The sequence below is a fragment of the Anomaloglossus baeobatrachus genome, chromosome 12, assembly GCF_048569485.1.
Source record: "Anomaloglossus baeobatrachus isolate aAnoBae1 chromosome 12, aAnoBae1.hap1, whole genome shotgun sequence".
In the NCBI taxonomy this organism is placed as follows: Eukaryota; Metazoa; Chordata; class Amphibia; order Anura; family Aromobatidae; genus Anomaloglossus; species Anomaloglossus baeobatrachus.
This window is the reverse complement of record NC_134364.1, coordinates 43,192,094-43,217,791: the sequence shown is the minus strand read 5'-3', so window position 1 is coordinate 43,217,791 and position 25,698 is coordinate 43,192,094.

The following is a 25,698-nucleotide window of genomic DNA, read 5'->3' as shown; positions in this document are numbered from 1 at the left end:
TCTGATTCAATAATCTTTTACTAATGGTTACGCAGGATTTCTTTCACATCACTGTGGGCACAACACATTTGACTTCAAAGTGTGACGCCCCTGCGGTAACCAGGAGTCACAAAAACAAGGTAACAGCTCGGGTCCTACATGACTGTGCCAGTCACTACACACGCACTAGCACACCAGGACATTTAGGCCGGCTTCTCACTTGCGATTTTCTCGCAGTAGTGCAATGCGAGAAATTCTCGCATTACACTCGGACATTTGTTAATCAATGAGACAGCTCCCATCTGCTATTTTTTTCTCAGTCCAAATCGGACTGAGAAAAAAATCGCAGCATGCTGCGTTTTGGCGAGTTTCTCGCGCGAGTCTCTCCAATGCAACTCTATGGGAGCGGGTAAATAAACGGATGTCACACGGACCGGCACTCACACCATCCTAGTGACATTCGTTTTTCTAATTACATTTATCGCATGTTTCACAAAACACTGTAAATGAGTGAGGTCTCACAATGTCGGTCAATCTCTATCTCTGTCAGTCGGTCTCTCCCTCTCGGTTTCTATTCTCTCTCTGTCGGTCGGTCTCTCTCTCTCTCTTTCTCTCTCTGTCCATGTCGGTCTATTCCTTTCCCCCCCTCTCTCATACTCACTGATCCCCGATGCGGTGCTGCACGGCGTTCACACTGCTCCGGCGGCTTCTCCTCTTTTGAAAAAGCCGGCCGCTCATTATTCAATCTCATATTCCCTGCTTTACCCACCCACTGGCGCCTATGATTGGTTCCAGTCAGACACGCCCCCACGATGAGTGACAGCTGTCTCACTGCAACCAATCACAGCTGCCGGTGGGGGGGTCTATATCATGCAGTAAAATAAATAAATACCGTAATTAAAAAAAAACCGGCGTGCAGTTCCCCCCAATTTTAATACCAGCCAGGGTAAAGACACACGGCTGAAAGCTAGTATTGTCAGGATGGGGAGCCCCAAATTATGGGGAGCCAACCACCCTAACAATATCAGCCAGCAGCCGCCCGGAATAGCCGCATCCATTAGATGCGACAGACCCGGGACTGTACCCGGCCATCCCGAATTGCCCTGGTGCTGTGGCAATCGAGGTAATAAGGAGTTAATGGCAACAACCCATAGCTGCCACTAAGTCCTAGATTAATCATGGCAGGCGTCTCCCCGAGATACCTTCCATGTTTAATCTGTAAGTTTTAGAAAATGAAGACATACACCAAAAAAATCCTTTATTTGAAATAAATAACAAAAAAAACAACCCTCTTTCACCACTTTATTCAAGTCCCCAAATACCCTTCCATGTCCGACGTAATCCACAGAGGTCCCTCGACGCAGTCAGCTCTGCTACATCAGAAGCTGACAGACATTGGTCACAGACCACGACCGCTCTCTGTGAGCTCCCCTCAACGACTGAAGTGAGTCGCGCTATCAGCAATCACGTCACTCAGGTTACCCGCAACCACAGATCTCAGCGGGAGGACTGCTGCTGTGGCCGCGGGTAACCTCAGTGACAGCACCGCTGATCGCGCGGCTCACTGCGGTCACTCAGGAGATTTGCAGTCACTGGCGAGACCGTCACCGGTGACAGAAAATCAGGGGCCATGCCACACAGACAAAGCCGCAGGATGACAATGAAGTCGAGTGAAGTTCATCCGACTTCATTCTGATCGTGCGGCTCTGTCTGTGTCTGCTGTCAGCGGCCATGTAGCAGAGCTGAATGGCAGATGACATAGTAAAAACGGATCCCATACACATCAAACATGCATTGCACACGCACTACAATCATGAGAAAAATCCCAGGATCGCAGTGCAGTTGCATTGCACACTGATCATTAGTGAACTGAAATCATTCGACTTTTTATCATGCAACTCAGACCGATTTTACACGCATAAGTGTGTTTCCAGCCTTACACTCGCTGTACCTTGCTGGGAGACTCACGTAGCCAGATGACAGGGCTGGGCACTGTGAGATAACAGGCAGCCAATTGGGTGGAAGAGACCAGACCTGGGGAAGGAGAAAGTGACCCGAGGAGTGTGGGTAGTGAGTCGGAGAAAGAAAGTGAAAGAGGAAGGAGTTGTGCGTTGAGGAGAGGAGAAAAAGGAAAGGTGTCAAGACAGACCACAGACTCTTGAGACCCAAAGAAAGTAGCAAAGAATCCGCAAAGACCTAAGTAGAAAGATCTGCCACTCAGAGGAGGAAAATAGCTGCAGAGCAAGAGAGCAAGCTCCAAGGACAGAGGGATCCTCTGGGGTGGACATCCAGGGCTCACAGTACTTTGCACGCACGGGGTGCAGATCCCAGAACAGGACTGCAAGCCATCTGTTAACTCTGCCAGGCGGGTGGGTTTCCAGGACTCATCTGCCACCACTAACGTCCAAGGCATCAGCAGCAAAGAGGGGACCGGGACATATTCCCTTATACAGTCCAAGCTGCTTGCGGCAGGACCCAGACACCAGGACGACCTCCAAGTGCTCCACGCCAGGGAGGACCCACATACACCAGAGTGCACAGGTGGTGAGTGGCACCAAGACGGCAGGCACAGCCATCAGGGACACGGGCGCTCCTGGGATCCAGCACGTCCCCAGGGCGTGAAGCCAGTAAGTAGAGACAGTCAAACTGCACTCTATGTCTGGACTGCTTCATTGCACTGAGCATCCACGTTAACCCTTCACCTACCCCTGGGGAAAAGTCCTGCTCGCGGAGGGCTCCACCATCCACGCTGCCCCCATCCATCATCTCCAGTGGTAACCCGCTGCGGCGGCCCTACTATCCCTGGCCGCAAACCGCGAGTGACATTGTCGGACTTTATTTTTATCTTTCATTTAAAACTGGTCAATGGTGCCCCCAGGTCCGGGACTCCTCGAGCCACGGACTGCCCGGATCCGAGCAGCTCGGCTCAACAAAAACAACAAAAGCACACTTCTACTGAAGACTGCGCCATTGTTCCTGGTACTACCACTGCTGTTCCACTGTCCTCTCCCTCACTATCTAATACTACAGTTCTGCTCAGTAAAGTCATGGAGCTCTGCACGACCATGGTCGCCTTCAACCCTTGGGGACCTGTTCCTGCTAACAATTTCTGACCTCCATTGGACAAAACTCTTCTACTGGTTTTCTCCTTGCTGACCTGTTAACCCAAATCTATGCCAGTGCTCCATAATAGCACTAGTACCGCTGGTATCAGTTGCCCGGGTTGGGGTCTGGTACTTACTACGGTGGGCTATGGCTATTCTGCCGTCCCATCCTGTGCTTCAGTCTCTACTACTGGTTTTGGGCCTTGCCACAACCAGCCCTGTCTATGAGCCTCCAGTGTTCAGCCGGCTTACACACATCTTTCTCAACTTGACTCTAATGCAGCTCTGCCGTATATTTTGCCTCTGCATGACTATATTACCTCTAACGCCTCCCATTATTCTTAACTGTCTACTATGTCTCTGCTCCTTTCGCTAGGCAACCTCCAATACCTTGCTAAGGGGCAGTACCTAAAAGCAGCCACTAGATGGCCACATACAAAAAATAAGCATTAGCAAATTATTCACATCAACAACACTATTTACATCATGGTACTGTGGGGATGATTGATATCTTCAGGGTGGGGTGCTTGGGTCCAGCACCCCCTTACAATACTTCCAAATATTTGGCTTTGACAAACCTTTATTAACACAGTTCTGTGCTGATCACATGCAATTTTGTATGTCGGTTTTCCGCCTCTAATCCAAGTCTATGGGGAAAGTCCAAACCTAAAACTCATGGAAATTTACATGCTGCAGATTTTAAAAAAAATGTTCCATAGGTCAGTTTACGCAGCGTAAAAAAGAAGCACAGTGGGCAGGAGATTTCTATAAATCCCATTCACACTGCAGCAACTGTAAGAGGCTTCAAAAGGCCAAAAAGGCACCAAATACTCATCATGGCAACTTAAAGGGAACCTGTCAGCAGATTTGGTGACTATAAGCTCCGGCCACCACCAGTGGGCTCTTATATACGGCATTCTAACATGCTGTATATAAGAGCATAGGCCGCTGTGAGAACATAAAAAACACTTTATAATACTCACCTAAACGGTCGGTGCGGTGGAGTTGGGTCTCTGTTCTCCGGTGCTGGAGCCTCCTCTTTCGGCCATCTTTGACCTCCATCTTCTGAAGCCTGGGTGTATGACGTGTCCTACGTCATCCACATGCACCGGCATTGAGGTCCTGCGTAGGCACACTTTGATCTGCCCTGAACAGGGTAGATCAAAGTATTGTAGTGCACCTGCGCAGGACTTCAATGCCGACTAGTGTGTATGACGTAGAATGAGTCATGCACCCAGGCTTCAGAAGAAGGAAGACAAAGATGGCTGAAAGAGGAGGCGCCGGTACCGGAGAACGGAGACGCCCATATGACCCAACTCCACCGCAGTGACCGTTTAGGTGAGTATTATAAAGTGATTTTTACGCTCTACACAGCGGCCTGGGCTCTTATATACAGCATGTTAGAATGCTGTACATAGGAGCCCAGTGGTGATGGCTGCAGCTTATAGGCCCCAAATCTGCTGACAGGTTCCCTTTAACCTTATATTGCAGAGCTTCATTTATAACTCTGCAAACTTCAGAGCTGAAATCTTCTAGGACAAGGTAACTGTGCCCCTACATTTTAGAAGCTGAGGTGAAGGCTGCACCTGTCAAAAATCTTTTTGGCTATTTTCAAACTCAACAAGTAGAATTATGATTGCAGCTCTGAATTATAAAACAAGTTATAACTTAGGATCTATTTATTTCCTTTTATATATAAAATGGTGCTTACAAGATTTTATAAGATGTTTGTATTTTTCTGGTATTTGGTCATCCACTGTCACAAGGATATGACGGTGTCACAAAACCTTTTTTTTTTAATCCAGAAACATTTATTTTGTGACTTATAATTTTCCTCTAATGGAATTTCTGTTTCCTGCTGAGCATAATGAAAGACTTGAAATATTTCCTTTCACTAATGTAAGCTGCATCCTCGTTTGGAAAAATCCGTACAGCGGGATCTGAAAGATGCTCGGCCAAGAATCACAATGGAAACAAATATTTTCTTTCTCAAACCGAATTGTGTTCAGCTAAACCCCGGGCAGTCGACAGCGAACACATGACGCGGGTGACGCTGCCCCTCCATGTATTTATACAGTATTTACACTTCACAATCCCAGTCCCTGCCGTCGTGTCAGCGGTTGCCCAAGATGAGCTCATAGTATAAATAGGAGGGATTTTTTGTAATAAATAATACAGGCAAAATAAATAAGACTAATACGACCACGGTGACCCGATTCTTATATAAACAGACTGTTTCTTGTGTTACCTCTGCATTAAAGGGAATCTGTCACCAGGTTGTTGCTCTCCCACCTCCCTGTGACCTTCTCCATCTCACATCCTTGTCTCTGCCCATCCCGGTGTATTGCCCTACTCCCTCCATAGACCCCCAGCTGTATTACCCTCCTTCTTCTTTCTTTCCCATCTCTGCTGTCCGTTCTCTTCCCTACCCTCTGACTGACTTCCTTGGTTTACTGATCTCGGCTTGTTCTAACTCTGTCTCGGTTTCCCCTTTCGTCCTGACGCTACCTCTCTGTGCATCGACCTCGGCCTGTTTTTATTACTCTCCCCTGGGTTCTGCTCCTCCTAGGGTTTCTGCTAGTATATTCTGTTTGGTTGTACTTAAGTGACACCTGGTGGTTTAGTTGCTAACTACATCAGGTGTCTTTTCACACCTGTGCCTATCTGCTGTTTTCCCTGGCCCTAACCTGTTTGTCCTCCTCCCTTATCTGTATTTGGACTTCCCGGCCGCTAACATGTATCCTCGCTCCTGACTCCGGCATTCGTCTCTCCTTTTTGGTTTGTACGCTTCTCTTCGACTCCTGACTCTTTGCTAGCTCCTGACCACGATTTGTCTCTCCCCAAGCCCTTAGACCTTTTGCTGCTGACTCGGATTATTGACTACTCTGCTGATACCTAGTGGTTGCTTTCTAAACTGCACTCTGAAGCTACATTACCTATGGCTTCAATGAGGGTAATACAGCTGGGGGTCTATAGAGGGAGTAGGGCAATACACCGGAACGGGCAGAGACAAGGAGGTGAAACGGAGGGGGTACAGGGAGGTCAGGGAAAGTAGACACGGGAGGAGGTAGGCAGTCAGGAGGGCTGGAGGAGGGCAGCGATAGCGGGAGAGGATGAGGGAAGACACAAGCAGACCACAAGCCGAGCACTAAAAAAATCCGGAAATATCACTGGCAGCGCGGCAGCAGGGTCAGCTCTGCTATAAAGTGGAGGAGGGTCCAAATCGAGGTTAGAAGGACCCCTCCCCATGGTCAGGGAGAGGCTGAAAACCTGAAGGACATCGCACGGGGTAAGCCAGCTCGGCAGGGGGCTGGCCAGCAGAGCAAGGCGAGTAACTTCAGTAGTGCAGCCTGACATATCTCATGTGACTTAGGCCGGTTTCACACATCCGGCTTTTTGCCGTTTTGCCGGATGCGGCGCTCTCCCGTACAGTTAATACAGTACAATGACAGCGCTGTAACTTCCGGGTCACATGCGCCGGTCACATGACAGCATGTGACCGGCGCTTGTTGCGCTGTCACTGTACTGTATTAACTGTACGGGAGAGCGCCGCATCCGGCAAAACGGCAAAAAGCCGGATGTGTGAAACCGGCCTAAGGGAACATCATAGACTATGTTTTGAGGGGAAAGTTTAACCCCGCGCTTTACAGTTATTCGCAAAAAAACCCTGCTTACATTAAAGTTAATGGAGCTGGGAGCTAAAGGTTATTAATAGGAACTGTGAGTGGTTGCTATAGGAAACGAAGGACATTCTTAGTGTAAGAAGCTTATGTGTGAGGTAATATGATTTATGTGGAGAGACAGACAAAGACAGACTAACAGAGAGAGACAGACAGGGAGAAAGAGACAGACAGGGAGAGAGAGGCAGACAGGGATAGACAGACTGAAAGAGAGGGAGACAGAGAGAGAGGGAGACAGAGGGGAGAGAGTGATAGAGAGAGAGACAGAGAGAGAGAGAGAGCGATAAACAGAGAAAGATAGAGACGCAGACAGGGAGAGGGACAGACAGAAAGAGAGAGATGAAGAAAGACAGAGACAGACAGAGAGAGAGATAGTCAGAGAGCAAGACTCACACAGAGACAGAGAGAGATAGTCAGACAGGGAGAGAGACAGACAGACAGAGAGACAGACAAAGAGAGAGACAGAGACGCAGCGAGAGAGAGGGATACAGAGAGAAGTGAGACAGACAGAGAAGCAGCGAGAGAGAGGAGACAGAGAGAAGAGAGCCAGACAGAGATGCAGCGAGAGACAGGGAGACAGAGAGAAGCGAGACAGACAGAGACGCAGCGAGAGAGGGAGACAGAGAGAAGAGAGACAGAGACGCAGCGAGAGAGAGGGAGACAGAGAGAAGAGAGACAGACAGAGATGCAGCGAGAGGGAGACAGAGAGAAGCGAGACAGACAGAGACGCAGCGAGAGAGGGAGACAGAGAGAAGAGAGACAGACAGAGACGCAGCGAGAGAGGGAGACAGAGAGAAGAGAGACAGACAGACGCAGCGAGAGAGAGGAGACAGAGAGAAGAGAGACAGACAGAGAAGCAGCGAGAGAGAGGAGACAGAGAGAAGAGAGACAGACAGAGATGCAGCGAGAGACAGGGAGACAGAGAGAAGCGAGACAGACAGAGACGCAGCGAGAGAGGGAGACAGAGAGAAGAGAGACAGAGACGCAGCGAGAGAGAGGGAGACAGAGAGAAGAGAGACAGACAGAGATGCAGCGAGAGGGAGACAGAGAGAAGCGAGACAGACAGAGACGCAGCGAGAGAGGGAGACAGAGAGAAGAGAGACAGAAAGAGACGCAGCGAGAGAGGGAGACAGAGAGAAGAGAGACAGACAGAGACGCAGCGAGAGGGAGACAGAGAGAAGAGAGACAGACAGAGACGCAGCGAGAGAGAGGGAGACAGAGAGAAGAGAGACAGACAGAGACGCAGCGAGAGAGGGAGACAGAGAGAAGAGAGACAGACAGAGACGCAGCGAGAGAGAGGGAGACAGAGAGAAGAGAGACAGACAGACGCAGCAAGAGAGAGGGAGGCAGAGAGAAGAGAGACAGACAGAGACGCAGCGAGAGGGAGACAGAGAGAAGAGAGACAGAGATGCAGCGAGAGAGAGGGAGACAGAGAGAAGAAAGACAGACAGAGAGTGGGAAAGTGGGAGAGAGACAGAGAGACAGTTATGTAGAAGGTGATCAGAGGAAACTGGAGAACCCAGAGGAAGTCCAGGTAAACACAGGGAGAACATACTAACTTCTTGAAGATGTTGTCCTTCATGGGATATGGCCAAGCCGTGAAACCATTGAGCTGGATTTCTTCTACTACACAATGACAGAAAACACCTCTATAGACAGCTGGTAACATAGGATGCACCAATCACTATAGAAGATATCACAGCTCACCTGCTCCCTATCCCTTCACAATAACCTTTCTACACGCTAATTAGATGTTTCAATACAAAAGGGGTCTGAGTCAACCTATTGCTGCTAATGTACGAGTTGATTTCCTGAAACAACAGGACGTTAGAGTCTGTAGCCCCAGTGGCCAGTGTGAAAATTCCAAGTTTTATTTTTTAATTATTATTAACATAAATGGTGACCTGTTACAAAAAAACTTAAAAAACTTACCAAATTAAAATATATACACAAAAAACTGATCTAAATAATAGGTTATTTTCTGATGAACCATTCTCTTTAAGTGCAAATAGATTGGGGCAATATGAATCCAGGTTAAATGTGGTTGCAAAAGAAATGGAAAGCATTACTTACCAATCTACAGCTTTGTTGATTTCAGCCATAAACCGAAGAAATTACTTCTTGTCCAATAATTACATAACTGCTGCAATCAATCTTTGGGCGGCGTCACACGCTACGATATATTGGGCGATATGTCGTCGGGGTCACGTCGTTAGTGACGCACATCCGGCATCGTTTGAGATATCGTAGCATGTGACAGCTACGAACGACTGTTAATGAGCAAAAATACTCACCTTATCGTTGCTTGTTGACACGTCGTTCATTTTCATAAAATCGTTCCTCCTTCTGCGCGCCGGTTGTTCATCGTTCCTGAGACTTCACACGTCGCTCCGTGTGACACCTCGGGAACGACGAACTGCAGCTTACCTGCGGCCGCCGGCAATGTGGAAGGAAGGAGGTGGGCGGGATATTACGTCCCGCTCATCTCCGCCCCTCCGCTTCTATTGGGTGGCCGCTGTGTGACGTCGCTGTGACGCCGAACGAACCGCCCCCTTCAGGAAGAGGATGTTCGCCGCCCACAGCGAGGTCATTCGGGAGGTAAGTACGTGTGACGGGGGTTACCGACTTTGTGCGCCACGGGCAACAAATTGCCCATGACGCACAAACGACGGAGGCGGGTGCGATCGCTCATGCGATCGCACGATAAATCGGTGTGTGTGACGCCGCCATTAGTGTTCACATGTTGTACATACAAATATCACTGCTGAGGCCAGTAATTGTCTACTGAGGATGAATGAATGAATGAATTTGGAATGTAGGAGGAAAGCAGAGAAGTCAGAGAAAACCTACAAAACCGCCTATCGGTATGTCTGAGACACCATGCAAACTGTATAAAGAGTTTTCCCAATTATGTTTAGACATTTATCTTAAACCTATTACATTCCATATCAAATCATACAAACATATGCACAGTGTACCGCCCCAGCGTCAGCAGCCAAGACTGCTCGGATCCGGATCCGCGGTGGCTGGAAGGGTCTCCGAACCCAGGAGGGGTCGTGCGGCCATTTGAAATAAAAGGGGGTTATTTACAGGGGGTTGTATGTTTAGAGTGCGTGACGCCACCCACGGTGTGTGGTAAGGTGGAGTACCACAGCTGCTATTGGGAGCACCCGGTGTCGATGGGATGGCAGCCAGGTGTTTAACCCCTCCGTGGGTAGGGGGAATGCCTCGGGGCTCGGTGATGGTAGTGAGGGGATACCGTTGGGAAGGAAAGGGTCACTGCGTACTCACTCAGTCCAATAACGCTGACACCGACAACTTGTAACCCGAAATTCTGAGCACCGCTGCAGCAGGAAGGGAGCACGCCTGGATCCCATGCCCGATGGTGTTGCTTGTTAGCCTGTGACCTTCCCCTTGGCACCTTCTTTACTGGTTGGCCCCTGTAGTATAGAACTAGTCGGGTCCCGCTCACCCGTATGGGTAACGGAGTAAGCTTGCTCTCAGGGTTCACGCTTGTGATTTTCTGGACTGTATATTGGGAAAATCCTATCCCCCTCGTTGCGCTAGTACGCCGATTTTGGAGCGGGTAGAGAACGGATCTTGAAGGCTCCGTTCTCGTCGGGTGAATTACCAGGACGCTTGAAGCTACTTCCCGGCCTAGGGTCCACGTACCCTGCCGTGCCCTGGCCCCTGCCCGATGGCTCAAGGCCGCCGGCTGCCCTCCTTGGCAGTTCCGTGCCCCTTGACACGATCCCCTGCGACCGGGGTTCCAGCTCCTACCAGGCCCAGACCAACGTCTGCCGCCTAGTATTAGCAAGTAGCTCAGCTCCTGACTTCCTCCAACTGACTTGTGACCTCTCCTCACGAGAGTCACCACTCAACTGACTGCTCCTATCACTCCTGACCCTCCCTAACCAACCCCCCAAGTGGGCGGCCCTATTCCCTTCAGGCCCCCCAATGGTGTGTCTGCTGGGTGTGGTGCAGAGTGTTTCTAGGATTTCGATTAGCTTGTGTGACGCCCTGGACTAGTCAGGTCGTCCCAGGTAGTCACACACAACACCACACCCCCTCCCGATTAGGTGACATCAGTCAATCTAAAAAACCTTGTCACCACCCTCCAGGTTTGATGTCCACACCAGGGGGGTGGAGCCAGGCGGTTGGCTCCACCCACCAAGGAGTTCACAGGCCTGGAGGTGGGAAAACACAGACACAAGAGTCAAGTACAAGTGCAGAGTAGTCTAGAGGAGGTGGAGAGCAGTCAAGTTCACGGGCAGTCCTGTGTCCAGGCCTGCCAAGAGACTACCAGGTGGCTGCGTTGGGGCCCAGTCACCATTGGCAAGGAGGCAGATGGTGGTGGCCGCCTGCAGGAGCTGGGATTACAGCCGGTGGAAACGTAGGGACCGGGGTCGGGCGGTGGCCCGCCGGTACCGAACCAGGGAACCGATTGGAAACCGGAGCACCAGGAGGGGTACTCAGACCGAGTACAAAGCCCTGAGCTGACAGGGCCGAGTCAAATCAACTGATTGCGGACTGAACTTAATGACCTATCCCACACAAGCCCCGTTAGAAGACAACAGCCCAACCATACAGGGTAGAGCCACCGCCAAGGCATAGAGACCCAAAGGGCCAGTGTCTGCGGGCAAACGGGCTCCTACGGCATATACAAGTCGGGCAGCGGACTACCGGTGTCTAGGCATAGGACTCAAACATTTACACACAGAGGTGCAGGAGAAAGGCGGAAACCACCATCCTATTCTGGGAGAAGCTGCAGCCGGCTGCGGGCACCGTTCATCACTCCGTTTGGTTTACCAAAGACTCCGGTGTCTTGTGTCATAGTGAGTACACCAGTGCCTTCGGGCCGCGCACTGCACCGCACCGCAACACTTCACCCTGCACCCCGGCCCTCGCCAACCGGGCCCCGGGACCAACACCCCCTACCCATGGAGGGGTCAACACCTAGCTGCGCCATTACACCGCTCCCGGGAGCCCCCATACCTTCACCGCAGCGGTGGTGTCTACAGTCACCACAACCCGTGGGTGGCGTCATGAACTTACATCCCAAACCAAGCCACCGCGGCCCCGGCCGTGGAACTCCTCACCCAAGTCCCCGCGTATAGCGCCAACTCCCTTGTAGAGCGATGTGACCCCCGGGTTCGTGAGAGGCTCGAGCCACCACCCGCAGTACGAGCACGGATCTGAGCGGCTCGGCGGTCGCAGCCGAGCCCGCGGGGCGGTACACTTGTTCTTAGCAACACCAGAGGTCAGGGACCCGTAACCAAGGAGGATGTGGATTCTGGCTGAAGGTTAGATTGCACAATACCTTGTGACGACCTGATAGGCCAGGGCGTCACACACAGTATATAGGATATTAATAGCTATGGATATCCCAGTGCATGAGTTATTACACTGTGTTTATAAAAGTTGGAGTGGAGTCCAACGAATGACATAATCCATACACAAGTGTCTTTCTGACACCGGTGTCTCGCACACTTTGCACAGCTCTAGATGTCTTCTTTGGAGAGAAGAGAGGTGAGAAATGTCTTACAGGCAATTTGAACAGAATTCAACTGGAATAAATCACAAATGTTATCACAAGTGAAGAGTATACAAATCATAGCCATACTGTAAACAGTTTTGAGCACATACATGGTTGTAACCTCCAGCGAGAAATATTTCTGGCTCTGCAACTCATCATTTATCCTACCTAACGTTTAGTAGCTTGGACCCTGTGCATATACGTACATACAGTATCTGCTACACTGTGAATGAAACACCATATAACGTATTTAGTAGTTTGATGCCTTTTTATGTCATATTTTGAAGATGTGGATTGGTTTATATTGGGCGACTGTGCCAGTCTTGTGTGTGAAATATAAATACCGTATTCTTCATTTTATAAGGCGCACCGGATCATAAGACGCACCCCACATTTAGAGGAGGAAAATAGGAAAAATTATTTTTAATGTTAAAATGAGGGTCCGTTTTATAATCCTAGTGTGTCTTAATGCTCACCAGGTGGAGCAGCTCAGGAAGGTCACAGGAGGCAGGGCGATGCTGCGAGCTCAGAGGAGGGGGTGTTGCGGCTCAGGAGGGTCGGCAATAGATCTGCCGGCAGGCTGCGGAGGTGTCGCAGCGGTGGGTGCCATTCATCTGCCGACAGGCTGCAGGGCTGACACTGCAGTGGTCCAACTAAGGAAGGTCACGGGACAGGGTGTCTCGGCGGCAGGTGCCATTGATCTGACTGCGGGCTATGTTGAATCCCCCGGCTATGGCTTACCGGAGCGGCAGTGGTGGAGTGGGGTCATAGGAGGCAGGGTCAAAGGACGTGCTCAGGGCATTGATCTGCAGGAGGGCTGCGGGGATGTCACAGGACCGGATGTCTCGACGGCCAGTGCATTGAGTTGACTGCGGGCTCCATTGAATCACCCGCAGTTGACAAGATGGACTTCAAGAAAATGGCCACAGAGGTGGCACGTGCACAGATAGGACTCCGCAGTCATTTTCTTGAAGTTTATTGCATCAATAGTGGGCAATTCAATGCAGCCCGCAGTCAGCTCAATGCTCTCACCACCAAAACACCTCGTCCTGTTACACCCCTATAGCTGCCCGCCCTCAGATCATTGGCTCATGCACAACCAAGCTACCTACAATTTACCAGGGCCCATGGTGAAAAATATGAATACTAATGGGACTCTATATTCTAGAGTGATTAGACCAAGGTAAATGTTTTTGGAATTAATGGCTTCACAACTTTATGGCATCACAGAGGTGAGGTATACAGAGAAAATGTATGTTGCCTACAGTGAAACATGGTGGTGTCCTTATGTGGGACTTCATGAGAGCTGTTGGTGTCAGGGGGCTACAGTTCATTACAATTATCATGAATACAGAGATGTACTGCTCTATAGTGAAAGGGAACTCTGTGCCCTTGGTAGACGTGCAGTTTTACAACATGACAATGATGCAAAGAACACAATTTTGCATTTCTGAAGAACAGGGTGAAAGTTGTTCAGTCGCCAAGTGTCTCCTCATCTGAACCCAACCAAAGACTTGTGGGGACTTCTGAAGCGACAAGTTGTCATCACTCTCCATCCAGTCGCCAACTTGTTCATTCCAAGCCTAGAAGTCTTGGTGCTGTCCTTTAAAATTGTGGAGGTCATACAAAAAATTTTTTAACATCAACTAATTTGAGCAAAACTGAAGATTTTGAAATTAAAGTTAGATTATTAACCTTTCATGTTATGGGTTAAAAAATGTTCTAAGAAACTCAATCATGTGAGAATTGGAGAAATTGTTATTGTACTCAGTGAGATATTGATTAAAATCTTACTTTTGAAAGGGGGTGTACTCATTTATGCTGAGTACAGCATATATATCGTACAGATCACTGCTCACTTGGCGGGGTTTGAGATAGGCGATATAAACAAAACGTCCAGGCTGCTTTATTTAAACTCCATAAAACGAGCCCAAAACAAGGAAAATAAATGGCCTTTCTTTGCAGGATAACAGGATCATAGTCCTACATATAGCACTATAGTATTAGACCAGAGACTTCATACAGGAGGATTTCTCCACACACAGATAATTCACCTGGATTTTCTTATGTCCACTATACCATAGGTGGGGCTATGTGAGCAGCCAGTCCCACCAATCTCTATGACTGCTCGGGAAAATCGACCCTTGCCACAATTGCCACACCTTTTAACACTCTCAGTACTATATGTACTGGAGCTTGCTTCTGGATTAAATCAATAAGGGTAATGTTGTGTCCCATGAATGGGAACAACCTGTTGTATATAATTCTTGCATTGCATATTTTTTCCTCATATCAGGAAATTCCTTTATTGTTACTAGGTAGATTAGACTGTATGAAGTTTGTCCCTATGTACCTCCCTTAGTTGGCTTCTGTATAGAATGCTCCTCCCTTCTCCTTCAGTTTAGTCTAGAGGAACCATTGCTGAAGAGACATGTCTGCAACCCTGTACAGATTATTCCTTTTCACCTGCCTTTACTTTGTACTTAATACAAGATTCTAGAAGAAAACTACAGCGTTTCTCCTTGTCTTTCTACAAGTCATCGTTGGGCTGAGTTGAACTATCTGTGGAAGCCGGTAGAGTGAGTAAAACCATACAGTTATCTAAGGGACTGATAATTAGAGCGGTTGGATTCATTGCTACCAGGAAGAGACAGAATAGTGAAAAGGATTAGCTGTGACCGGGATTAGTATACATATATCAGTAAAGAACCTGTTTCCAGGAGTGCTATACTGCATACAATCCAGAGAAAGGATTACCCCAAGGGGCTGATAACAAGCCACAGCATAAAACTTTATAGCAGCTTCAGACAAAGTGCCCTGTAAAGTATTAACCTGTTATCAGAACTGTGTGCAGCTATAACCAAGAATCTCCCATAAGCTAATTGTAAATTGCAGCCAGAGACTCTGCAAATACATCCTGCAAAACACAGACTGCAGAGATTGCAACATTGTATTGTTTCCCTGACAACCAGTGCAGAGCAGCATTCACCCTTCCTGATGGAGTCAAAGAGAGCTCTCTCACTACCTGCTTTAAAGCAACAAGAGGAAGACAGAGACTCACACTTACATTACAGTGAAAGATCTAAGCGGTCGATCAAACCAACATGGAAGGTTAAAGAGAACCTAGAAACAGCCAGAAGTGAACTGTTTACCCAGACAGCATTACTGTGGCAAAGAGTGCAAAAACAAGTGACTGTTTTATCTGCGCCTGGTGCTCATGAGCTACCACCAGAGGGAGCCCTGGAACAACTGTACTCAGCATACCGATCCTACAAAGAGATTTGTAAAAAATATTCCTCTACCCTGCTGAGATCAAATAAGTCTGAGTCTCAAAAAGAACTACAGGACTTTCAACAGCTTAATGCTGAATGAGACCGCACCGTGCACGACATTGTGAGCGAGACTGAGGCAAAAATTGCTCAAATGTCAGGAGCGGCATCTTACAAATCCAGGTCCATTAAGAACTCAAGGCATTCACTCAAATCAGGCTCATCAAGGTACTCAACCCTCAGCGAGCAGCTCATAAAGGCGCGCGCCGAAGCAAAAACAACGAAAGTACACGCCATCTTCGCCCAGAGAGAAGCAGAGATGAAAGCAGAATCTGCATGCAAGGAAGCAGAGATGAAAGCAGAATCTGCACGCAAGGAAGCAGAGATGAAAGCAGAATCTGCACGCAAGGAAGCAGAAATTGAAGCCCTACAGAAGGAATGTGAACATGTGGCGGCCATGGCAAGGCTAAAAGTCTTTGAGCAAGCTCTGGGTGGGAGCCAAGAAGGCAGCGCCAGTTTGTGTGATCTTGACACAGAAGACTCACTTAAGCGTACAAGAGATTACGCGCTGAGCCAAGCCGACGAACTGCCAACGACCATCAACATTCCCGTCAGTGCTAACACTTCTCCAAAGCCTCAAGACACTGATCCACCTACAGCTTCCAGCCTTCCAGGTCAGTCCAATGCACCTCAGACTTTCAAGCCTGAACCAGCTTCATATTCCAATGCACAGCCACACTCTGCGCATCAGCAACCTCCGTATGCCCATGTCTACATGCAACCTAACATACAACAAAATTATAATGATGCACAACATCTCAGAATCATCACTCATTAGTCATGAAGCCTCTCCTATGAAGGATATAATTACCACAAAAAGAACTGGAGATTTTAATTGGCTGAAGTAAAAATATATATATTTTATTAATCAATCATAATACAAAATATAGAGAAAAATGTAAAGACAAAAACACCACACAATTAAAAACAAGGTGCATTGATGTTAACAAGGGAAGAAAGGGAAAGGAAAAATTCCACCCTATCCTAATCCCACAAGAGGCAGACACACCAGTGTATATTAAAGGGTGTATCAGGGGAGTACAAGATATAACCATATAACTATGTTGGTTACCAAGGGTAACAAATAATATACAAGGGGACAGGGTTATTGCACATGCCAATGTATTTAATTTACTATATTGCCCTATGTCCCAGCCATAATTAGACAGAAAAAATCATTACCCAAAAAGGGATGGTAAAAAGTTCTCACCCATGATGCAGTGGCCCCACCGATGTGCCTCTATCTACCTAGAACCTCCGACGCGCGTTTCGCGATGTTACATTTACCGCTTCGTCCGGGAGAGTGATATAAACTGAAATTGCAGGACCTTAAATCCCCGGTCACATGACCGGATTGGTTGCGCACAACCAGGACCTATCCGGTCTCAACAGCCAATCCGTGCCTCCTGTCGGCGCATGCGCGCCGCATGCACAATGCCCGCAAACGCCTACGCCAGCGTCATGGAGACGAACCCAGGGAGTGCGCACAGCACCACAGATCACTATGGATACCGCGCGCACGCCCACATCTCCATACAGACACCGACGTGGGACATCACAGGCACGCACAGGCAGCAGGCACGCGCACCGGCGGCAAGGAGAGGCTGTGCACATAGTATGCACATAATGGTGAGGAAATTACATGGATAATAATATAAGTACTACGCGCACAGAAAAAATCATATTGATTATAATAAAAAAATGCATAAACTGTTTCTTCTTTGTTCTTTCTTTCTGTATGCATCATGTATATTCCTTCATAATCGCTTTAAAATATGTAGAATTCAATCATAATCACTATGTTCAGATGTCAAACAATACAATAAAAGTGGACCTGCAAAAATCATAGAAGGGCAGAAAAAGAGAGGATTTTATTTAGAAACAATAGACTATAGCATATAAAAACATTCATTGGCACCATAGAAATATATTATGAAAATACTTAAAAACACATTAAAAACTGATGGTAAGTACTTAAAAATTATATTACAAAATGGGATTGAATTATAGAAAGCAGGAGAAACTCAAAGACTCATTGAGCCCTTTAGGGGACACAGTATCCAACACAGTAATCCACCTTGCCTCCCTTTGGGCCAGGAGCTTTTTAACATCACCCCCCCGTATAGCCATGTGGACCACATCAATCCCCCTGACACTAAAAGATTTGGGATTACACCCATGGAAAGCCTTAAAGTGTCTAGGAATGGTCTTAAGTTCTGCCTCATTTGTCGTCATTCTAGCTGCGCCAATATCCCTCACATGTTCCCGTACTCTCACCCTCAATTCTCTAGAGGTGAGACCTACATAGATTTTTCCACATCCACACGTGGCGTAATAGATAACATTAGTAGTGCCACAAGTAATGTACTCCCTGATGTCAAAACACCTCTGACCATCACTTGTTTTGAAGTTGGAGCTGCGAGGGATATTGGCACATGAGACACAATGGCCACAGGGGAAACAACCTTTAGTTGGACCTCTAGAGCCAAACGGGTTAGTAGGTTTTGGCGGAACGTAATGACTCCTAACCAGGTAAGGTAGTCTTTCAGATTCTTACCCCTTTTGGCTACCATCAAAGGATTCCCAGGGAGGAGAGATTTCAGAGAGGGATCCGACTGTAGTACTGGCCAATGTTTCGAGAGTATGCCTCTTATTTCATTCCACCTCTGATTATAGGTTGAGATAAACCTTATATGTCCTAGATTTTCATCTCCAACATTATTCTTTTTATATAACAGTTCATGTCTTGGTGTTGATCTCGCCCGCTTATATGCTTGTTTAAGGCATCTTGAACTATATCCTCGCTCTCTGAATCTGGATCTCAAATCCCCAGCGTGCACCTCAAACGAACGGTCCGAGGAGCAAATACGCTTAACCCTAAGGTATTGGCCAGTTGGGATGGCTCTGATGGTGGAGTGTAGATGGGCAGAGGAGGCATGCAATAATGAGTTTACCGATGTTTCTTTCCGGTATATCTCTGTCTGCACCATCCCAAAATCATCAACACTAATTTTGACATCTAAAAACTCCACACCACTTTGACTGTATTGATATGTCAATTTGATGTTGTATGTATTCTGATTAAGCTGGCTCATGAACTCCTCAAGTGATGCTGAAGTACCCTGCCAGATAAAAAGCAGATCGTCAATGTACCTCACCCACAACTGCACCTTGGAAACGGCCTGTGCCCCCCCGTCACAAAACAAACCCCTCTCCCAGTAACCGAGAAAGAGGTTTGTGTACGAGGGCGCACAGGCCGCACCCATTGCGGTGCCCCGTTTCTGTAAATAGTATCTGTCCTTAAAGATAAAATAGTTGTGGGTGAGTACAAATTCGAGGAGCTCGAGAACCAACTCACAGACCCGTATATCCCAACTGCTTGTCCTCAAGTAAAAGCGTACTGCCCTCAGACCGTCATCATGCTCAATACTCGTGTACAGGGATTCGACATCTGCAACGACAAGGAAAGTATCCTCTTCCATCTGGATCCCAGCAATCCTGTTTAATGCCTCGGTCGTATCCCTGATGTATGAAGGTAACATCTCAACCAGGGGCTTCAGATAGTAGTCTATAAACTGGCAAACAGTACTACATAATCCGTCCACCCCAGAGACGATGGGGCGACGGGGTGGATTGATGGGATCCTTATGGACCTTTGGCAAGAGGTAAAATGTTGGTACTCTAGGGGATTTCAGGTGTAGCCCATCAAACACTTTTTTAGTGATTATCCCTTGATCCAATGCATCTGTAAGGATTTGGTACAGCTGAGCTGAAAAAGACACTGATGGACATGTAGACAGTTTTTCATATGTTGCTCTATCCTTGAGCTGGCGATGAGCCTCCCCCTCATATTTGTCCACTGGCCATACAACTATATTACCCCCTTTGTCCGCCGCTTTGAAGACAACATCATCCATTTTCTGGAGATCTGTTAGTGCTCTCCTTTGGACCCTAGTAAGGTTGTCTCCAGAGCGGCATGTTGACAATTTCTGTAGGTCCTCCGTGACAAGTTTAGTAAAGATTTCCACAGCAGGACATAGTGACAGAGGAGGGCAAGTTGTCGATTTTGGAAAAATGAATTTGGGAAACTCACCGCCAGTTGGGGCCGATTGTTCCTCCATCAATGCTTCCAAGGCTTGTAAGGCAATCTGCTCGGCTGTATCCATCACCTGTCCATTAGTTTTTTGAGAATGTAGTTTTTTAAGAATTAATTTTCGAGCAAATAAATTCACATCTTTGTATGCTACAAAAAAATCAAATGCATTGGTAGGAGAAAATGTTAATCCCTTACTTAACAGTGTTAATTGAACATCCGTCAAATTATGGTCAGCTAAATTAATTACCTGAAATTCTCCCTTGGTCTTGCCACCCCTCTTGCCAAAGTTGTTATTCCTCTTATATTGTCGTAGCCTATTATCCCAGGGTGTATATGACTGCTCATTATTACTTCTGATAGAATTAGATCCACCAGCAGCCATTGGACCATCCTCCCCTGAGGTATTTGACGTCATTGATCCTGATCTAGATCTATTATCGGGAGGTATACGGGAATATGGATGAGATCTCTCTCCAATATGTCTCCAACGGTACATCTTATTATTCTGTCTATCACCCATATCCCTTTGAAATTTGCGTAGCATTGTCTCTTGGATCTCTTTACCCAGAGACTCAATTTCCACATCTGTTTCCTCAATAAACTTCTTATATGCAGTTGGGGAAAGGTTGTTCTCAATCTCCTTTTGTATCTCTATAATCTCAAGTTCCAAACTTTTAAGAGTTTCATGATTTAATCCAATCAAGAGTTCCATGAAGCCCCTCGAGCAAGTACCTGCCAGGGTTTCCCATTTATTCTTGAAATTCTCGTCACTAATGGGGAAGGAGGGAAATACCTGAATCCTCAGGCCTCTGGGTATTAGTCCCATCTCCACATACCGCTCTAGAAAGGTACGATTCCACCATGTCTTGGTTCTCCTCCTCATAAGATCCCCTAAAGGGCTCAATGAGTCTTTGAGTTTCTCCTGCTTTCTAAAATTCAATCCCATTTTGTAATATAATTTTTAAGTACTTACCATCAGTTTTTAATGTGTTTTTAAGTATTTTCATAATATATTTCTATGGTGCCAATGAATGTTTTTATATGCTATAGTCTATTGTTTCTAAATAAAATCCTCTCTTTTTCTGCCCTTCTATGATTTTTGCAGGTCCACTTTTATTGTATTGTTTGACATCTGAACATAGTGATTATGATTGAATTCTACATATTTTAAAGCGATTATGAAGGAATATACATGATGCATACAGAAAGAAAGAACAAAGAAGAAACAGTTTATGCATTTTTTTATTATAATCAATATGATTTTTTCTGTGTGCGTAGTACTTATATTATTATCCATGTAATTTCCTCACCATTATATGCATACTATGTGCACAGCCTCTCCTTGCCGCCGGTGCGCGTGCCTGCCGCCTGTGCGTGCCTGTGATGTCCCACGTCGGTGTCTGTATGGAGATGTGGGCGTGCGCGCGGTATCCATAGTGATCTGTGGTGCTGTGCGCGCTCCCTGGGTTCATCTCCATGACGCTGGCGTGGGCGTTTGCGGGCATTGTGCATGCGCCGACAGGAGGCACGGATTGGCTGTTGAGACCGGATAGGTCCTGGTTGTGCGCAACCAAACCGGTCATGTGACCGGGGATTTAAGGTCCTGCAATTTCAGTTTATATCACTCTCCCGGACGAAGCGGTAAATGTAACATTGCGAAACGCGCGTCGGAGGTTCTAGACAGATAGAGGCACATCGGTGGGGCCACTGCATCATGGGTGAGAACTTTTTACCATCCCTTTTTGGGTAATGATTTTTTCTGTCTAATTATGGCTGGGACATATGGCAATATAGTAAATTAAATACATTGGCATGTGCAATAACCCTGTCCCTTTGTATATTATTTGTTACCCTTGGTTACCAACATAGTTATATGGTTATATCTTGTACTCCCATGATACTGTCACGCTCCCCGGGTCCCCTGTCCAGCTCCCCGGCTCCCCTGCCACGCTCCCCAGCTTCCCTGGCTCGCTCCCCGGCTCCTCTGTCCGGCGTCCCCCGCTCCACAGCCTCCAGGCCTCCTCACCTAGGATCCCCAGGCGTCCCGGTCCCCGCTCCCAGCGTCCGCTGTCAGCTTCGCTCCAGTCCGGCTCCCCTGCCTCCTGTTCGCCGCTCCCTGCCCTGACTTCTGGCACCCGGGCCTCGCGCATGCGCATTAGGGCGCGCGCGCGGTCATTGACCCTTTCTTAAAGGGCCAGCGTCCACAGACAGGATATTGAACACACAGGTACAGGGTATAAAGGGGTTTAATGTCCAAGTGGGCGGGGCCTGTTCTTCGTGTTTCCTAAGCTAGGAGTCAGGTCTCCTTGTCTCTGTGATATACTCACCTCTCTCTCTTCTAGAGCCGCTCCTGCCTCGCCATCCGGTCCTGCCGATTCCCGAACCCCGCACGCTGACTATCTGCCATCCCGTCAGTCCGTACCATCTTTGATCCCTGTGGTGACCCGTCCTCTCGCTCCATCAGTTCCGGACTCTGCCTGACAACATCTTGGCCTCCGAACCTGAGCTCCGTCACCCGGACTACCATCTGTGACTCCGTGGTCCCAGGGACTTCTACATTCCACTATTTTGCACGGACTATCCTGCTACCTGTAGTGCTTCGGCTACCGGACCCCTTGCCTTCAGTGAGGAGTTCGGCCCAGTGGATCCACCTCCTGGGTCTGCCCGTCCACCTGGCCCTAACAGTAAGAACAGGCCATGGATCCCGCCGAAGCACTAGCGGCCTTGCAGGAGGAACTCACACGCCAGCCTGAGACCCAGACCCGCATGCTGAACTTTATGTCTTCTGTGGACGCCCGCCTGAACACGCTACAAGCGTCGGTTACATCTTCGGCATCTCGAGCTTCCACTGGACAATCCACGGCCCCAGCTCCCGTGGAAGCCTCCTCGGATGCTTCCAGGCTTCGTCTGGCCCCACCACCCCGGTACGCCGGAGATCCCAAGACCTGCAGGGGATTCATAAACCAATGCTCCCTCCATTTCAAGCAGCTGCCGCATTTCTTTGCTTCAGACCAAGCCAAGGTCGCGTTCATGATGTCCCATCTAGAGGGTGAGGCACTGGCGTGGATGAACCCCTTGTGGGAGAAGGAGGACCCTGTGACCACTAACATCCAGGAGTTCCTGCAGGCATTTCGTGGCACCTTTGATGAGCCCGGACGCGCCTCCGCGTCTGCCTCATCTCTCCTCCGGTTACGTCAGGGGACTCTGACGGTGGGTCAATATGCCATCCGTTTTCGCACCTTGGCTTCGGAACTCGGGTGGAACAATGAGGCTCTAACCGCCGCCTTCTGGGAAGGTCTCTCGGGTCGAATTAAAGATGAGCTGGCTGGTCGTGACGTGCCGTCCACCCTGGATGCCCTGATTGCCCTAGCAACTCGAGTGGACATTCGCTTTCAGGAACGATCCAAAGAGGTGTCCCGTGAGAGACGTCCGATACGGCATTCCTCTCCTCCGCAGAAGCCCGCCGTACTTCAGTCAACGGCATCTGGTGTCTCCGTCCACGAGCCCATGCAGATTGACCGTTTGCGGCAGTCTGAACAACGCCGAGCAGAACGACTCGCCAAGGGCCTCTGCTTCTACTGCGGAGAGGGCACACACCTTCTACGCTCCTGTCCAGAGAGGCCGGGAAACTCCAAAGCCTAGGGTTGGTAGGAGAGGCCACCCTAGGTGCTGGGACTCTCTCAGACCCGGTTACGTGGACTGTTCAAGTGACAACGGGAGAGACGCGGTTCACGGCCGAGGCGTACCTCGATTCCGGGGCAGCAGGCAATTTCATCCAGCAGGCCACGGTGGACAAGTACCAGGTGCCTGTTACTCCACTCGACAAACCCCTCGTGATTGCCTCTGTGGATGGGAGACCCCTCTCTGACACCATCTCGTGGATCACCAAGCCGGTGGAACTGCGTATCGGTGCCCTGCACACCGAGAACATCGCTCTCTACGTCCTCCCACACATGTCCCATCAAATCCTGCTGGGACTCCCCTGGTTACGGACACACGAACCGTCAGTCAGCTGGGGCACTGGTGAAATCACCCGATGGGGCTCCTCTTGCCACGAGAACTGTCTGAAGACCATACAACCCATCCGACGACCTCCGGTTCCAGAGTCCCTACAGGACTGCCCTCAGCCTATTGGTCCTTCGCGGACGTCTTTGACAAAAAGGAATCAGAGTTACTTCCGCCACATCGTCCTTACGATTGTGCCATCGACCTGCTCCCGGGAATTACACCACCTCGAGGTCGGATATATCCGCTGTCTCCTGCCGAAACAAGGGCCATGTCTACCTACATCACAGAGAACCTGGCAAGGGGATTCATTCGGAGATCCTCCTCTCCTGCTGGAGCAGGCTTCTTCTTCGTTAAGAAGAAAGAAGGCGACCTACGCCCATGCATAGACTACCGGGGATTGAACCAAATCACCGTGAAAAATAAGTACCCCCTGCCGCTCATCCCCGAATTGTTTGATCGGCTTAGAGGAGCTCGTGTGTTCACCAAGTTGGATCTTCGGGGTGCCTACAACCTGGTCCGCATCCGCTCAGGGGACGAATGGAAGACCGCGTTCAATACTCGCGATGGGCACTATGAATACTGTGTGATGCCCTTCGGCCTGTGTAACGCACCAGCAGTCTTTCAGGAATTGGTGAACGACGTGTTCCGAGACCTTCTCTACGTCTGTGTGGTGGTGTATCTTGATGACATCCTGGTCTTTTCTCCGGACCTCCAGACCCACAGAGAGAACGTGCAGCTGGTACTACAAAGACTGAGGGAGAATCGTCTGTATGCCAAGTACGAGAAGTGTGTCTTCGAGCAGTCTTCTCTTCCCTTCCTGGGTTACGTAATCTCCGATACCGGCCTGCAGATGGATCCGGAGAGGGTCTCTTCCATTCTCAACTGGCCCCCTCCTTCTGGACTGAAGGCAATCCAACGCTTTCTGGGATTCGCAAACTATTACCGTCAGTTCATCCCTCACTTCTCTGCTCTGACTGCACCTCTCTCCGCCTTGACCAAGAAGGGGGCTAATCCAAAGGACTGGTCACCTGCGGCCGACGCCGCGTTTGGCTCCCTGAAGCGGGCATTTGCTTCCTCCCCTGTGCTCCACCGTCCGGAGTTAAACCGACAGTTCACCTTGGAGGTGGATGCCTCCTCCTCGGGAGCCGGAGCAGTGCTCATGCAGAAGTCCTCCTCCGGGAAGATGGCTCTTTGCGGTTTCTTCTCCAAGAGCTTCTCTGCGCCTGAACGCAACTACACCATCGGTGACCGAGAGCTATTGGCAGTCAAACTGGCTCTGGAGGAATGGCGCTACCTTCTGGAGGGAGCAGTGTACCCCGTGATCATTTACACGGACCACAAGAACCTGGAATACCTGCGGTCTGCTCAGCGACTGAACCCACTGCAAGCCAGGTGGTCCTTGTTCTTTGCCAGGTTCGATTTCCAGCTCCATTTCCGACCCGCGGACAAGAATGTACGCGCAGATGCCTTGTCCAGGTCATTCATGCCCATGGAGCAGGAGGAGGAGACATCCCAGCCCATCATCTGCCCTAGTAAAATCATTCCGGTGGCTCCTGTCACCCTGGCCCAGATACCGTCCGGGAAGACCTATGTCTCTGAAACCGACAGACAAAAAGTGTTGCACTGGGGCCATGCCTCGAAAACAGCCGGCCATGCTGGTCAGAAGAGAACATGGGGTACAATTGTACGTCACTACTGGTGGCCATCCCTTCGCACAGACGTCGCTTCTTTTGTCTCAGCCTGCTCCTCTTGTGCCAGGAATAAGACGCCCAAACATCTGCCATATGGCCGTCTTCTGCCTCTGCCTTTACCCTCTGTTCCGTGGCAACACATTGCAATGGACTTTATTACGGACTTGCCCCTGTCCTCCGGACACACAGTCATATGGGTCGTGGTGGATCGGTTCTCCAAAATGGCTCATTTCGTCCCTATGGCAGGACTGCCCTCAGCCCAGGAACTCGCTGAC